The sequence below is a fragment of the Manis pentadactyla genome, chromosome 15 (genome assembly GCF_030020395.1).
Source record: "Manis pentadactyla isolate mManPen7 chromosome 15, mManPen7.hap1, whole genome shotgun sequence".
Lineage (NCBI taxonomy): Eukaryota > Metazoa > Chordata > Mammalia > Pholidota > Manidae > Manis > Manis pentadactyla.
This window is the reverse complement of record NC_080033.1, coordinates 56264436-56277037: the sequence shown is the minus strand read 5'-3', so window position 1 is coordinate 56277037 and position 12602 is coordinate 56264436. Positions and strand designations below refer to the sequence as shown.

Below are 12602 nucleotides of genomic sequence, written 5' to 3'. Positions count from 1 at the left end.
ACTTTTTTCACCACCGAACACCCCAAATGTTTTATACATTTCTCACGTTTATTTCCCATTTTCACTAACTCACTATTATTCAAACTCCTCACGAGAGGAGATTTGTATGCATCTGGTGCTCCGCTGTGTCCCTAGTCCTACACAGTGCTTGGCACATCAATTCTCCCCATCAATATTTATTGAACAAATGAATGAACACATGAATGGAAGACAGACAAGTGGATGGATAGAACGGGTGGTGCCATTTGCTGAGATGGGCACCTGGAAGCAAGGCTGGGGACGGAGGGCTGGTTTTGTGGAAGTATGGTGGGTGGGTGGCTGGGGGACAGCCAGGTGGGTGGCCTGGGGTCTGGTGCACCAGGCCAGAACCCACTGGCCTCTTGGAGGGCCATGTGGATGGTGTAGCCCGTTTCTCCTCTGTGGCCTTCTCCAGGCTGTCCCGGCAGAACCAGGGTCTGACGCGGCCCCAGGGCAGACAGAGGGAGAACCTGCTGCTCCTGTTCTCTGGGCTCTCCCAGCTTGCCTGGGCCTCTGCCAACAGGGCCCCACCCAGCCAGTCCCTGGCATCCCAATTACTGTCCTTCTATGGCCCTGTTAGGTGCCCTCAGCCTCAAGGCTAGGCCAGAAGAGCCAAGGGTGGTTCCTCATAGTCCCCACCACCACCCTGGTGTGATGCCAGAGCACTCAGTTTCACCGCAGCCACCTGAGTCAACACCCAAACACCTCCTTTGTCATATTCCTGCCCCCAAGTATCTGCATGGGAGGCCCCTCCCTGCCCACCTTGGCATACGGCAAACCCCTCTCAGCCAACAAGAGCCACCACCTCCTCCCCCCTTCCTGCTCACACACCACCCAACACCCCAGCCCGGCTGCCCCTTGCAGAAGCTTCACCAGCTGCTCTAGCTCACACCTGGATTCTTATCCAACCTGGATTCTCAATACGCCCAATGTCTGACTGACTTGGATCTCAGCATATTCCAAGGCTCCTGGACCCGCCTCCAAACCCCTCAGGACAGGAGAGACCTTCTCACTGACAGAGCACAGGGCAGGCCAGGCACTCACTGTACCGAGGGGGCACTCCGTCAGCTTCTGTGATATTAGGAACACCTTCCTCGGGTTAGGGTTAAAGAGAACAAGGGGGAAGTGCCATGGGCTGCCATGCAAAATTTTCCAGGGCTTTTTATACAGGAGGGGCAGCAAGTGGTTACATTTCACAGAATAATTCACATTTCCATTTATGGAAAACTCATTTTAAAAAGCCCCGCAAATATGGGCACACATGTCCTGTGAGTGCTTAGAAGATTTCTGGGAGGATACACACCCAACTGTGAACATGGGCCACCTGAGAAGCGGATGGCATTTGCATTTTCTATTAGAGCTCATTATTCAGGTTTTCCAAGTAGAACTGGTTTAAGCTTTATAATGGGGAATTTCAAACATATCCCAAATTAGAGAATGGATAATAAGAGCCCCCACCCGACCCTGTATCCAGCACACAGCACCAGCAATGCCCACATTCTGCTGGCTTATTTCACCTACCCACCCCCCACCTCCCAGACACCTATCTTCCCACCTGTAAATACATCAGTGTGGATCAAGACCCTTCACCCCCCTCCTTTTTAAACATAACCCTGATCCATTACTACTATTATGAAAATATTTAAAATAAAATACTTTCCCTCCAATCCTGCTTGGTAGGGAGATAAGGTGAGCTGGTTTACCCTCCAGCGCCCCCCACAACCCCAGCCCCCAAATGATTAGGAAAAAGTCTTCAGAAGTTTGTAAGAAAAAAATAGTAATAATTAAAAGGTGTGCCTATGAAGCACTGAAATGGTGGTGGCTTGCAAACTGTCTCTGGTTATACGTCATTCAGATTTACAGTGGAGCCCAAAGGGGCCAGTAACAACCCTTTTATTCTGGGTTTTCAAAGGAGCAGGCAGGATCTTCATACACCCAAAGAGCTAAAAACTTGTGAAGGCTGTGGGAGGGGTAGACCTGGAGGGTCTCATCTAGACCCACGTGATCTGGAATGCGGATATTTTCCGAAACGGAGCTGCTGAGCACAGGGGAGGGGTAGGTAAAAGCAGGCCAGGCTGGGAAACACACCTTTTCTACCCCAGCCCCGCTAGCTGTGTGACCCTGGGTTGGCCAAGAAACTCCAGAAGCTTATGTTCTATTAGCTGAAAATGGAAACACCATGTACCTTCCTCAGAGGTTGGTGCAGGGATTAAAAAACGAGATCCCACACCGACAGTTGAGTACTCAATGCACAGGTACAATGAACATTATGGTTACTGTTTAACAGCAATATTTTATTATTCTAATTCTGACACCGCTGTCTGGTCCAGTCACCTAACCTCATTGAACTAGCCAATTCATGTACAGACGAAGAAACGAAGTGACCTTCAAGGCCCCTCCTAGTTCTACCCCAAGGAAGGGATTTTTAAAAACAAACTATTCATTTATAATGCTGAACAATTCTGAATCTTCCTCTAGAGAGGGTCTGTGAGCGCTACAGAGACCTTGGAATTCACCGTCTGGAAAGAAGTTTGTAGCAGCAAGGAGTTGAGGTGGAGCAGGCAAGATGGCTTTTATGTGCCCACGGGCGTCTCAGGGGACGCAGTGGGAAAGGAGCTGCCAGCATTCAGAACATGCATTTCCACTGCTTCAAACTAATCTCAGAAGTCTGACCCTAGTCCCTCCCGTGGCATTTTCTGCCCCATTTCCTTTCAGTTCATTCTCCATGGGGCCACATGGAGACTACCCTTTGCAAGTATTTAAAAGAAGATGAATGGGTTCTCAGCTTTCTCAAAAGGCCAGCAGCAAAGGCTGAGAGAGTCAGTCATCCGTAAAACTCCCCACTCAGGGAGGCTTAAGGATCCTGGGGCAGAGGGAAAGAACAGTGTTACTTAACCACTGAACGGGCACAGCGAGAAGCAGGGCAGGGACTCCTGCAAGAATAAACTCATCAGTTCTGGTGAGTGAAGCTGCCCAGTTTGGTAAGAGGTGCTGACCCTATTTCATGCACCATCAGGAAATCCTGAAAACCCAGTACCTCTCCAATGATCAGGGCTGGCTACACGAAGAATCTGTCCCCTGTGATCTGAAACCATCCCAGAGGCCAGAGAGAACCTCCATGCTGCAGGCCCTCCTGCTCACAGCATCGAAAATGCTCTTGACACCACCTTTAATAGTGAAAGACGGCAACAGCCAGTATCTACCAACAGGGGACTGGCTGTACAAGAGAATACTATCCATCAGCTAAAAACAAGGACAATCTCCAAGACATATCAAGTAAAGAAAACAAGGTGCATGAAACAAATATTAACAGAACTAAAGGAGGAAATAGAATGCAATGCATTCATTCTAGGAGACTTCAACACACCACTCACTCCAAAGGACAGATCCACCAGACAGAAAATAAGTAAGGACACAGAGGCACTGAACAACACACTAGAACAGATGGACCTAATAGACATCTACAGAACTCTACATCCAAAAGCAACAGGATACACGTTCTTCTCAAGTGCACATGGAACATTCTCCAGAATAGACCACATACTAGGACACAAAAAGAGCCTCAGTAAATTCCAAAAGATTGAAATCCTACCAACCAACTTTTCAGACCACAAAGGCATTAAACTAGAAATAAACTGTTCAAAGAAAGCAAAAAGGCTCACAAACACATGGAGGCTAAACAACACGCTCCTAAATAATCAATGGATCAATGACCAAATCAAAATGGAGATCCAGCAATATATGGAAACAAATGACAACAACAACACTAAGCCCCAACTTCTGTGGGACGCAGCAAAAGCAGTCTTAAGAGGAAAGTATATAGCACTCCAAGCATATTTAAAAAAGGAAGAGCAATCCCAAATGAACGGTCTAATGTCACAACTATCAAAATTGGAAAAAGAAGAACAAATGAGGCCTAAGGTCAGCAGAAGGAGGGACATAATAAAGATCAGAGAAGAAATAAATAAAATTGAGAAGAATAAAACAATAGCAAAAATCAATGAAACCAAGAGCTGGTTCTTCGAGAAAATAAACAAAATAGATAAGCCTCTAGCCAGACTTATTAAGAGGAAAAGAGAGTCAACACAAATCAACAGTATCAGAAATGAGAAAGGAAAAATCACAACAGATCCCGCAGAAATACAAAGAATTATTAGAGACTACTATGAAAACCTATATGCTAACAAGCTGGGAAACCTAGGAGAAATGGACAACTTCCTAGAAAAATACAACCTTCCAAGACTGACCCAAAAAGAAACAGAAAATCTAAACAGACCAATTACCAGCAACGAAATTGAAGCGGTAATCAAAAAACTACCAAAGAACAAAACCCCCGGGCCAGATGGATTTACCTCGGAATTTTATCAGACATACAGGGAAGACATAATACCCATTCTCCTTAAAGTTTTCCAAGAAATAGAAGAGGAGGGGATACTCCCAAACTCATTCTATGAAGCTAACATCACCCTAATACCAAAACCAGGCAAAGACACCACCAAAAAAGAAAACTATAGACCAATATCCCTGATGAACGTAGACTCAAAAATACTCAACAAAATTTTAGCAAACCGAATTCAAAAATACATCAAAACCATCGTACACCATGACCAAGTGGGATTCATCCCAGGGATGCAAGGATGGCACAACATTCGAAAGTCCATCAATATCATCCACCACATCAACAAAAAGAAAGACAAAAACCACATGATCATCTCCATAGATGCTGAAAAAGCATTTGACAAAGTTCAACATCCATTCATGATAAAAACTCTCAGCAAAATGGGAATAGAGGGCAAGTACCTCAACATAATAAAGGCCATCTATGAAAAACCCACAGCCAACATTATATTGAATAGCGAGAAGCTGAAAGCATTTCCGCTGAGATCGGGAACTAGACAGGGATGCCCACTCTCCCCACTGTTATTTAACATTGTACTAGAGGTCCTAGCCACGGCAATCAGACAAAACAAAAAAATACAAGGAATCCAGATTGGCAAAGAAGAAGTCAAACTGTCACTATTTGCAGATGACATGATACTGTACATAAAAAACCCTAAAGACTCCACCCCAGAACTACTAGAACTGATATCGGAATACAGCAAAGTTGCAGGATACAAAATCAACACACAGAAATCTGTGGCTTTCCTATATACCAACAATGAACCAACAGAAAGAGAAATCAGGAAAACAACTCCATTCACAATTGCATCAAAAAAAATAAAATACCTAGGAATAAACCTAACCAAAGAAGTGAAAGACTTATATTCTGAAAACTACAAGTCACTCTTAAAAGAAATTAAAGGGGACACTAACAGATGGAAACGCATCCCATGCTCATGGCTAGGAAGAATTAATATCGTCAAAATGGCCATCCTGCCCAAAGCAATATACAGATTTGATGCAATCCCTATGAAACTACCAGCAACATTCTTCAATGAACTGGATCAAATAATTCAAAAATTCATATGGAACCACCAAAGACCCCGAATAGCCAAAGCAATCCTGAGAAAGAAGAATAAAGTAGGGGGGATCTCACTCCCCAACTTCAAGCTCTATTATAAAGCCATAGTAATCAAGACAATTTGGTACTGGCACAAGAACAGAGCCACAGACCAATGGAACAGACTAGAGAATCCAGACATTAACTCAGACATATATGGTCAATTAATATTTGATAAAGGAGCCATGGACATACAATGGCGAAATGACAGTCTCTTCAACAGATGGTGCTGGCAAAACTGGACAGCTACATGTAGGAGAATGAAACTGGACCATCGTCTAACCCCATATACAAAAGTAAACTCAAAATGGATCAAAGACCTGAATGTAAGTCATGAAACCATTAAACTCTTGGAAGAAAACATAGGCACAAACCTCTTAGACATAAACATGAGTGACCTCTTCTTGAACATATCTCCCCGGGCAAGGGAAACAACAGCAAAAATGAACAAGTGGGACTATATTAAGCTGAAAAGCTTCTGTACAGCAAAAGACACCATCAATAGAACAAAAAGAAACCCTACAGTATGGGAGAATATCTTTGAAAATGACACATCCGATAAAGGCTTGACGTCCAGAATATATAAAGAGCTCACACGCCTCAACAAACAAAAAACAAATAACCCAATTAAAAAATGGGCAAAGGAACTGAACAGACGGTTCTCCAAAAAAGAAATACAGATGGCCAACAGACACATGAAAAGATGCTCCACATCGCTAATTATCAGAGAAATGCAAATTAAAACTACAATGAGGTATCACCTCACACCAGTAAGGATGGCTGCCATCCAAAAGACAAACAACAACAAATGTTGGCGAGGCTGTGGAGAAAGGGGAACCCTCCTACACTGCTGGTGGGAATGTAAACTTGTTCAACCATTGTGGAAAGCAGTATGGAGGTACATCAAAATGCTCAAAACAGACTTACCATTTGACCCAGGAATTGCACTCCTAGGAATTTACCCTAAGAATGCAGCAATCAAGTATGAGAAAGATCAGTGCACCCCTATGTTTATCGCAGCACTATTTACAATAGCCAAGAATTGGAAGCAACCTAAATGTCCATCTATAGATGAATGGATAAAGAAGATGTGGTACATATACACAATGGAATACTACTCAGCCATAAGAAAAGGGCAAATCCAACCATTTGCAGCAACATGGATGGAGCTGGAGGGTATTTTGCTCAGTGAAACAAGCCAAGCAGAGAAAGAGAAATACCAAATGATTTCACTCATCTGTGGAATATAAGAACAAAGGAAAAACTGAAGGAACAAAACAGCAGCAGAATCACAGAACTCAAGAATGGACTAACAGGTACCAAAGGGAAAGGGACTGGGGAGGATGGGTGGGTAGGGAGGGATAAGGGGGGGAGAAGTAGGGGGGTATTAAGATTAGCATCCATAGCGGGGTGGGAGAAAGGGGAGGGCTGTACAACACAGAGAAGACAAGTAGTGATTCTACAACAGGTTGCTACGCTGATGGACAGTGACTGTAAAGGAGTATATAGGGGGGACCTGGTATAGGGGAGAGCCTAGTAAACAAAGTATTCGTAAGTATTTGTCATGTAAGTGTAGATTAATGATTAAAAAAAAAAATGCAGTTCCTATGTGGTGACCTCTAATGAGTTCTACACAATAATATAAAGGACATATAAAAGTGTAGGCAAAGGGTCTGTTTGTGTTTATACAGAGGATCAAAGCCTAATTTGGCTACCCCGAAAATGAACTAAGAAACGATATGAAAGAGAACTTCCAACATCAGCACTCTCGGGAAGACTCATGCCAGAAGATGATCATCAAAAAACCCCAACAAAGATCCACGCACTGCTACAGCTGTAGACGCACTCATCCCACCAGCTCCTGGACTTGCCATGGGAATGAAGGAGATATCTAAGCTGGCCTGTGCATACAGTAAAACAACAAATTTGACTGGATCTATACTGTTGGAACTCAACCAAGAATTAGGAGAAGTGCAAATTGTAGCGCTCCAAAAGCTTACAACTACAGACTATTTACTGTTAAAAGAACATATGGGATGTGAACAGTGCCCAGGAATGGGTTGTTTTAATTTGTCTGATTTTTCTCAAACTATTCAAATTCAGTTAGATAATAACCATCATATCATTGATAAGTTTTCACAAATGCCTAGGGTGCCTAACTGGTTTTCTTGGTTTCACTGGAGATGGCTGGTAATTACAGGTATGCTTTGGTTATGTAACTATACTCCTATTATGTTAATGTGTGTGCGCAATTTAAGTAGTAGCTTAAAATATATACATGCTGAAGTTACTCTACAAGAAGATATGTCAAAGAAATAATCAATCTTCCCATGTTTTCTCCCGCCTGCTACTTCTATAGCTTTTCTTCTTCCTTCCTAATTACAACGAATTCTTAAATAGAATTCGTGCCTCATATCAAATTTACCGAGTATCATAACTCCTCCAAGTGGTAAAGATACCTCAAGACAAATGCTGGGCATAGAAGCCACAGGGCATAAATATGCAAAGAAATAAAAAGCTAACCATTTCAAACAATAAGGCTTCTCTCTCACTTACCAACTTAACATTTCCCTGTATGGCCCCGGAAGATGACTGGTTAGCCAGAGACGGGTAAGATTCCTCAAGGGAGGAACAACCTAAGACAGGCACAGTCGCTGGGGGGTCATCAGGTGAGAAATTGGGGATCAACAGAGGTGAGGCTTAGAACCTCACCCCCCCTGTTCTGAGAGAAATCTTCTGCATATGTGGATGTTTTATTGCCCTTGTCTAGCTTGGATTAACACATAGTCTACAGGCACACACCTGATCATATACATTTGCTCTCTTACAACACTAAACTATGTTTTCTACCTTTATGTTGTATCTACCTACCACTTCAGCATCTTATTAAAAATAATAAAGAGAGAAATGTGGTATCCACATATAAATCAAGTATAAAAATCAAATGTGTATTCATATTTGAACTGACTGTTTATAGTTCATAATGCATGAGCAAAACCAAAAGTTTCTGTGATGACTGCCCTTGTACTGTTCACCATGTAACTTATTCACTATGTAAGAATTTGTTCTCCATGTAAGAACTTGTTCGTTATGCTTCAGAAGATTGGAGACTGACGAAAATTAGGCTTTGGGTGGATTAATGATTGTGCATTGAGCATTGACTCCCCTATACAGAATTTTATTGTTGTTAACAACCATTTGATCAATAAAAATGAGAGATGCCCTAACAACAACAACCAAGAAAAAGTACACACTTCCAATTGTAAAATAAATAAGCAACCGGGATGTAATGTATAGCATAAGGAATATAGTCAAAATATTGTAACAACTTGGTATGGTGATAGCTGGTACTTAGAATTATCATGTATATAAATGTTGAATCACTGTGTTGTACACCTGAAACTAATGTAATGTAATACTGTGTGTCAACTACCCTTCAATAAAAAATAATTATCTAAAAAAAAAAAAAAAAAAAAACAAGGTGCAGAACAGTGTATATAATATGCTGCCTTTTGTGTTAAGGGGTGGGAGAGGGGACTAAGTATCTATACAGACCTAATTCAAGAGATACTAGAAAAATATATAAAATAGTAACAGTGGTTATAAAAGGGAGCTGAGCAATTGGGGAATTTGCAGAAAAGCACCAGCCAGGTGTAGGTATATAGATGGTAGCACTAGCCTTGGGGTTAGCAGACCAGTGCTTAAATCCCTGCCGGCCATTTCCCAGCTTCTGTGGTCTTGGGCTTCCTCATCCTTAATCCTTCTCTCTGGCTCCTTCCCTGTTTACACATTGTTTTCACCCCCTTGACACAAACCTAAGGCAGAAATGTCAATAGCAACTCATTATTTAAAAGTGTTTGCTATATGCCAGGTACTGAAAGCACCTTCCCTACACCACAACTCACTGAATCCTCTTCTCACCCCTATAAAGTAGAACTATGATTTTATTCCCTTTTTATAGGTGAAGAAACTGAGGTGCAGAAAGGAAAGTTCACAGGGCAAGTAAGAGTCAAGTCTGGATATGAACCCGGACCACCTGGCTTCTCATACCTCCTTCCCTCCGTTTATCTTCACTCTCAGAGGGAGGCTCAGCAGGTTCAAAGAGAAACAAATGCTGAAGACTCCAGTCACAACCTTGACATTGAATCTCTGTTGAAACCAGGAGTAAAACTTCACACCTGGTAAGTGCAGTACAGTTTCCTAGGTTGAACAGCCTCCCAGGTATTTAATTCCCAGAGTCTTAAGTACTCCCACGGTTCGGGTGAAAGGATTAGCAGAAAGGAAGAGGGAAGAAAAAGAGAAATAGTAACTAAATTCCAAAGCACAGAGGAAAATCAACACGATTTACATGGGAGTTTCAAAATCAAAGACTCTAATGACAAGCTCTGAAGCACCCATCTGCAAGCCACAGAAGAGCATTTCTGGATAAATGCAGGCATGAAAGGGCAAAAGTCACAGGAAGGGCACCCCCAAGTTGTGATTTCTCCCAAAAGTTTATTCATGATCACAAACCCAGGAGTTAGGGTGGTAATGAAATGGGCCATGTGAACTTCACCAAGCAGCTATTGAACCTGTCATTTCTGTAAACCCCACGCCTCTCACTAACAGTCAAGAGATCTGGGGCCAGTATCTCCTGGGACTTATGAGTAAGAGCAGACAACGAAAGGACCTGTTACTCTGAGAGGGTGAGGTCACAGAGTTGATTCAACCTCTGATACAATAACCTCACCAGGAGAGGCCTCTCAAAGGGGCTGATTCAGGGCCCAGCCCCGTCTGTCAGTAAGTGCCCAGGTTATTGTCCCACGGCTGACTCAAGGGGTGTCATTTGCTATATATAAGGAAGCCACAACTTTTCCCACAAAGAAGTTGATCATCTCGTTCCCTTTCAAACACACCCACAAAACCATGGAGAAGAATTTTCAGGGGATGAGGAATTTTGCAGTCTTTGAAAATCCTCATTCTCACTAGCGGGTCCTGGGACCCCAGTATATATACACCATTCCCACTGCCCCCCAAATCTGCCCAGGAAGTCACAATGCCTTTTTAGAACAGTCTCATCCCTCCACCATGAGGTTAAGAAAACTATACTTAGATCCATATTCCTCTTGGGCAACATGCCAAGGGTTGGGTGGCTTAGAAAGAGCATTAGATCCTGGTTTGAATCTGATACCCTTAAAGAGATGTGGTGACAATTAGCCCTCAGGATTATTCCTCTGGAAAAACTGGAGAAGTCTTTTTTTTTAATTGAAGTGTAGTTGACATACACTATCATACTAGTTTCAGGCGTATAACACAGTGACTCACTATTCATAGGCATTGCAAAGAGATCACCATGGTAAATCTAGCTAGCTCTTGTAACCAAAGTTGTTAAAATATTATTAAAGAAAAAATACATTATTAAAGATATTCTCTAGGCTATTCATTATATCCCGTGTCTTATTTCACAGTGAAAGTTTTTACCTCTTAAGCGAATAGTCTTTAAATGAGACCAATATGGACTTTAAAAATGTAGAAAGTCCAATTTCCTCAAGACACAGTCCAACTCTGACAGCTGCTGAGCACCTCACTTCTTCAGGTCTTTACACCAATGTCATCCTTCTTAGGATCTCTCCCCAGTTCCTCCACCCCAAGGTCCCTCTTGTCACCCTGCCTGTATTTTTTCCTTCCACAGATCACCATCTGCCTGTCTGCTCCCGTCTTCGATTAGGAGGGAAGCTCCATGAGGGCAGAATTTTGTCTGTTTTGTCCTGTTAGATCCCTAATGCCCAGCACAGGGCTGCTCCCAGGTGCTACGTAAATCTGTTCAGTGAATGGATGAACAAATGCCTCTGTCATCCAGAGACCTCTCTCTTTGAAACCTGCCAAGCAGGACTTATCCGCCCCCTTCACCAGGCTGGTCACAGACCACCGGGTTAGTTGCCTTTTCCTGCTCTCAGAAGCACAGGAGACCAGCCACCGCTGCATCACACGGCCAGGCTCCCCCACTTCCTGTCTGCGGGACCTGTACTATCTCAGCCTCTCAGGGCCCACAGCTGTCACCACTCACTGGTGGCGGTGAGGTTTAAAGGAGAGAGATAACGTATGGGAGGAGTTCTGGACGCCTAAGTGCTGGTCAATACAACACTGTTTATGACGAGAACAGAAGATGATGCAAGTAATTTTTCTTTTAGTAAGTATGCCTCAAATATTGCATGGGGTATACTGATACTAAAAAATTATGATTATTTACCTGAAATTCAAATGTGATCGGGCGTCCTGTATTTTTACTTTTGAGTTTTGGCAACTCTGCCCATTAGGCAGTTACCTGCCTGAAGGCAGAGTGATAGATCTTACATAAAGGCTTATATCGCCTTACAGTACCTTCTCAGTGAATATTTATTGATCAAATAGATTTTGGAGTTATGAGATTTTATGAGCTGATGAAACTGCCTTTATTTGTCTTTGAGCTTTTTTGCATCCCTCAACAAGCTCCTTCCAGGCTTCTGCGTACTGCCAAGAACTGGAAGAATGGACATCAGGTCTTACACAATTAATGGCCCTGAAGGATGCTGCAGACACCCAGGAGGAAGGTGTTGGGTGTACCTGGGAGCAGTGCTCAAGGAAGGTGTTACCCAGACAATAGGAAACCAAACAGATGGCCCTGGCGAGCTCAGCTCTCTGTTTAGATTTTGATCTGGTGCTTCCTTACACCAACTAAGTGTGGGGCAGAAATGGCTCGTCTGACCTTTAGACTCTAGACTGCAAGCTGTTCTGTGACAAGACAATTAGGTAAGGTTACACCAGGGTGTGCAGGGCTCAGAGACACTGGGGAGCGCCAAGAAGAGACACATGTCCTGAGACAATTCCCGCTTCCTGTGTTCTTTCTATGGCTTCTACTGAGAAAGTTTCATTTTGCTTTAAAACAAAAAGCATCCTGGAACAGCTTCTAAAATCAAAAGCTTTGTGTAGACCTATATATACCCTCTGAAACCTCATTCATTCACTCAACGTATAATTTTGGACTACTTATTATGTGCAGACACTGTTCTAGATGCAATGCAGCCCATCAACTATAAGCAAGACAATATTCCCTGGCCTCCTGGAG

General features: G+C 43.0%; 1 protein-coding gene across 3 annotated transcripts in view; it reads right to left on the bottom strand.

Annotated features, from left to right (window-relative positions):
• The window catches only part of CDH1 (cadherin 1), an 81580-nt gene that overhangs the window by 59535 nt on the left and 9443 nt on the right, over positions 1-12602 (bottom strand). The gene's annotated exons all lie outside the window — the stretch shown is intronic.